The sequence below is a fragment of the Fibroporia radiculosa genome, assembly GCF_000313525.1.
Source record: "Fibroporia radiculosa TFFH 294 genomic supercontigs, scaffold9110, whole genome shotgun sequence".
Taxonomy (NCBI): Eukaryota; Fungi; Basidiomycota; class Agaricomycetes; order Polyporales; family Fibroporiaceae; genus Fibroporia; species Fibroporia radiculosa.
Genome location: NW_012133460.1, coordinates 25,499 through 29,544, shown reverse-complemented (window position 1 = coordinate 29,544; position 4,046 = coordinate 25,499).

Here is a 4,046-nt window from a genome sequence, read left to right as displayed (position 1 = left end):
TTTTTTTTTTTTTTTGCTTGCACTCCTCATGACGATGTCAAGTCGCGCGCGGCGGGAGAATTCATGGCCGAGGCAAAGCGGTCTTGAACTTGACGATGACGAACCGCGCCAGCACACATGCAAGTGCCAGGATTGCATTTGGTGTTGAAGTGGCAGGGAAGGCATCTCGGTTCTGCTTGTTGCCAGCGTGTACCTACTGTCATAAAGACTCCCGTCGGACGGGGATCTGCCGCTCAAATGTAGACTGGGGTCGCTCAATTGCTCGCTGTGTCCGAGGCTTTTCTGGCAGACCTGATACCGTGCTTCTGCGTTCATTCATCGAACGCCGGACCACACGGTGGCAGAACTTCTGGGATGGTTCGCGTCTCGCTGGCAGTCTGAGGCCGGGATGCTCTTGGTCTAGTGGTGACTTGGCGAGGCGCGTGGTCATTCATCTATGCTGAATGGCTGTTAGGTGCGGGCATAGGCAGGCTTTCTATTGGGACGATGCACCACCTCTCTGTAAGCAGACCTCGAGTGGTCTGCGTAGTGGTTCGCCGTCATCAGGGAGACGCGGATCGAATGCCTGTCGATGTCGCTGGCGGCCAGTCTCAGAGGCAGAGCAGACCGCCGACCAGCCATCTCCACACCTGCCCATGTCCTGTGGGCCAGTCGCAGGTCGTCTTGGAGTTGCTGGCTGTGCATGCTCACTTGAATGGCGGCGGCCTGTTTAGGCAACTCTGCGCGCTTGCGACACGAGTGGCTGCCATCGTCTCTCCTCGCAGCTACAGCTCCAATTGTCCTGCAAGGTCAGGCGAGCAGAACGTACGCTCAATTCGTTCTGTCTCTACAAATTTTCACTCCCATCTCCCCCTAGCTGCCATCGATCCTGCCATCCTCGAAAAGGACAGCACTTATCAGCGAACACGAAAACATTTTTGCAGCAGATCCCGACGCAGGTTTCAACGCCAGTGCCCCTTTCTCCATGTCTCACTCCCTCTCCCAGCACGGCCAAGTTCTGCGATGCGCCTGCGCCGCCGCGATAGCGTGCGAGGGCCATGTGAGCACCCTCCATCTCGGCGTCCTCCTGCTTACTCTCTTATCGCCCACAGCTTATACCTATATGCACCCCCGCATCGTACGGGCCGCCGCCCTTCCGCATCCTTATCGCCATGGCCCCCCACATAAAGCCTCCGGCCGAGCTCTCCCACTGCTCCTCGACGTTGCTTCCCTACCCCCGACGCGCTCAACGTGCCCGCGATTGACCTCGATCTACATCCACTATCGCCAAAACCTTATTCCAAACATACCACGCAAATGGCAACCGCAGCCAACTCGGTCCCTCACCCTACCATCATCCAGGTACGGCAACAAGTCGCTCACTTTCCCCCGTCCGAATCTCATTCTCCTCCGCGTTTGCCATGAATAGCTTGATCCCTTCATGTGAGTATTGACCCCGTGCCGCGCATCTTACGGGAGCTGATAGATCTGACGCACGCGCAGCCCCGCTCACGAGCAGAAGGTGCGCATACACCCTGTCTACTCTTCCGCATGCATCTCACTCGCGCCTCCAGGGTGTTCACAACCGCTGGCAGTACGTATCCTTACCCTTCCAGCGGCCGCAGCTGCTAACCAACGTGATCCCGCAGCCCTGACATCCCTGCCTTCGCGACCGTCAAGCCTGGCGAGGTGCGTTCGCTGAACTTTTCTGCTTCGCCTGCGCACAAACTGATGTTTGCCTTTCCACGTAACAGGTTTTCAAAGTCGAGTGTGTCGGTAAGCCCGCGGCTTGTCCGCATCGCTCGCTCGCTCCCTAACTGTCGCATGCACTCGTAGACTGGACGGGCGCCCAGATCGGCAACAATGATTGTGAGTTCTGTCTGTCCTCGTGCCGCCGCGCTTGATGCTAATTACCGCGGGCAGGCAGCGATGACATCAAGAATGTCGACCTCACCCGGATCCATAACCTCTCCGGGCCCATTGCTGTCGAAGGCGCAGAGCCGGGTGACTGCCTTGTCGTCGACATTCTCGATGGTGCGCTCATACTCCCTTCCCCTCATCTCCGGACTGACCAGACGTGCGCGCGCAGTGACGCCCTTTGAGAAGATGCCATGGGGATACACGGTCCGTCCTGTCCTCATCGCACACCGCCTCTGCGTCTGACACGCCCATGCTGCCACAGGGAATCTTCGAGCTCGAAAACGGCGGCGGGCTCTTTGGTGCGCCCTTCCTACCCACTCCACACGTCGGCCCGCTGACACCCACACAGCGCGCGAGTTCAAGAGCAAGGCGGCCAAGGCCATTTGGGACTTCCACGGTGCGCGTGCCCCCTGGCTGCGGCCGCACATCCTTCTGAGCTGACGCTTTTACGCATTCCCACAGGCGTGTACGCGTCCTCGCGACACATCCCCGGTGTGCGCTTCGCGGGTGTGTCGCATCCCGGGCTGATCGGCACCGCGCCGTCGCCCGAACTGCTCGCAACGTGGAACGAGCGCGAGGGCGCGCTCGTTGCCGCGCACCCAAACGCGGTCCCGCCCGTCGCGTACCTCCCGCAATCCGTGGGCGCGTACGTCGGGCAGGAGTTGCCGGACGACGTGCGCGCAAAGGTGTACGCAGAGGGCGCGCGCACCGTGCCCGGCCGCGAGCACGGAGGGAACTGCGATGTGAGTCGTCCTGCGCCGTGCTCGCCTCGCGCTGGCTTCTGACCGACCGGGCCCCCGTGCGCAGATCAAGAACTTGTCCAAGTAAGTGTGGGGCCGGCGCGTGGGCTAGGCGGGCTGCTGATGTGCGCGTCCCAGGGGCTCGCGATGCTACTTCCCCGTGTTCGTCAAGGGCGCGAACCTCTCTGTGGGCGACCTGCACTTCTCCCAGGGCGATGTGAGTCGCGCCGTGTCCTCCGCCCAGAGCCTCGCTGACGTTATGCTGTCTGCCACAGGGAGAAGTACGCACCGCTTTCTTACTGACTCGCCTCACTCGCTCACTCCCCCTCAATGTAGATGTCGTTCTGCGGCGCGATCGAGATGGTGCGCACGCATGCGTCGCGCAGAGTAGGGCATGCACGCTGACTGCGCGCTGGTACAGGCGGGCATCATCACATTTAGCACAAGCATCATCAAGGGCGGTGTGGAGAAGTTTGCGCTCAAGCAGCCGATCTTCCTGGTATGCCCCCGGTGTGCCCCATAGCGCAGCCGCTGCTGACTGTGCTTCTGCAGCCCTCGCCTGTGGATCCATTGTACTCTGCAAAGGTGCGTGCGCCGCTCAGCGTTGGGGTGTAGGCGTCGCTGATGGTCGGTGGGGCGCCTCACAGCTGACGTTCGAGGGGATCAGCGTGGACTACCGTGAGTGGGCTGTGTCGTCCGCCGCGACGCGTACGTGTGTACTGACCATCGTGTGCAGACGGAGACGGCAAGCAGTACGACATGGATGCGTACGTCGCGCGAGTCTTCGTCCGCGCGCGCTGTGGCTGACTGTGTATGCGCAGGACCGTCGCGTACAAGCAGGCGGCGTTGAACGCAATCACTTATCTGATGAAGGTGCGTGTGTGCGTGTCGGGCGGTGCGCGTGCGGGCTGACGGGTCCGTGTTCGCAGCTTGGATATAGTGCGTATACAGATCCGCACTCTGGCGTGCGTGCGTCCGTGCTGACGCGTCTGCCCCCTCCTTCCGTCCCTCCCCACACACAGCCCGTGAACAAGCATGTGCGTGTGTACACTGCGCGGAGGCGCGGCCAGAGACCGAGACTGACCGTTGACATGCTACAGACCTGCTCTTGTCCGCGGCGCCCGTCGAGAGCCACGTCGGCGCCATCGTCGTGAGTCCCCCCTCCCCATGCGCATCTCTCCGCTTGCACACGGCGGCTGACGCGCCCCCTGCAGGACTCGCCGAACGCGTGTGTCACGCTCGCGCTGCCGCTCGGGATCTTCGAACATGTGCGTGGCTATGGTTCGCGCGACGCGCTGCGCGCTGGGGGCGACGCTGACATGTGCTCTGCCGCAGGACATCATGCCGCGCGAGGAGGGCCTCACGAAGCGCGACTACGGCCAGTGCGCGATCCGCAGCGACGGGCTC